We start from the raw sequence: 973 nt of genomic DNA, 5'->3' as shown, positions 1-973 counted from the left end.
TAGATAGTTTTTTTTAAGGGATTTTTTGACCTGGTAACTAAGACTTTTAAGTCATGTCTTGTTTTGATTGTTGTTCTTATTTTTATGAAAAATGATAATATGGAGTGAAATGAAATGAAACAAAGACAATTAATTATTATTTGTGAAATTAATCAACTGGGATGAAATTAAATGAAATGAAATGGAATGAAATATAATCTCAGTAAAATGGTGGTCATTTACTAAGATTTTTTCAGTGGACTTTTTGGAGGACCCCGAGAAGTTACGTCCAGCAGCTTTGTTTAATTTTCCCACATTTGTGCACTTTCACAGATATTAAACAGTTAATAAACCACCGTTATTACACATTTAAATCTGAAAAAACACAAAATAGACAAAATAAAACAAATCACCCAACTTCACTCCTCGCGTTCCCGCCAAAAAAGTCAGATAATTATTTGATAGACATATTAGCATAGATTATATTATTGTGTACATATTAAACATTGGACTATCCATTGCTATCCAAAATTATTGATTATCATTAACGCAAGCTGTAACCAATTTATTTAATATCACCATTAAGTATGACTGCAAGTATTATTCTTTAGCGTAAAAATAAACATTGTTGTATGATAAACCGGAGGTTTTTTTGGCTCTATGAAACCAATACCATCAATAACGCCTTTGCTCGCCCACCTGTCCCGGTGAAACTGGAAAGACTTCCGGGCCACCAGTAGTCCCTCAATCATAAAAAAAACATCATATTATTCTTGATTATGATTTTTGAAAGTAGTAAGTTTGTCAAACTGATCTAATAGCATATGTAAAATATTTTACATTAAAAAAAACATTTTTAATTAACGAAAAATATAAATGTCTGATTTTCCTCAGCAGTGAGGTCATGACTCAATTTGATTGCGAGCGGTATAATTTTATTTTGCAACATGGCATCTAATTTTCTTTATTCAGTATTTTAAATATAATAATGTAA

The sequence above is a fragment of the Bombyx mori genome, chromosome 1, assembly GCF_030269925.1.
Source record: "Bombyx mori chromosome 1, ASM3026992v2".
Lineage (NCBI taxonomy): Eukaryota > Metazoa > Arthropoda > Insecta > Lepidoptera > Bombycidae > Bombyx > Bombyx mori.
The sequence above is the reverse complement of the archived record's forward strand: the minus strand, read 5'-3'. Positions refer to the sequence as shown.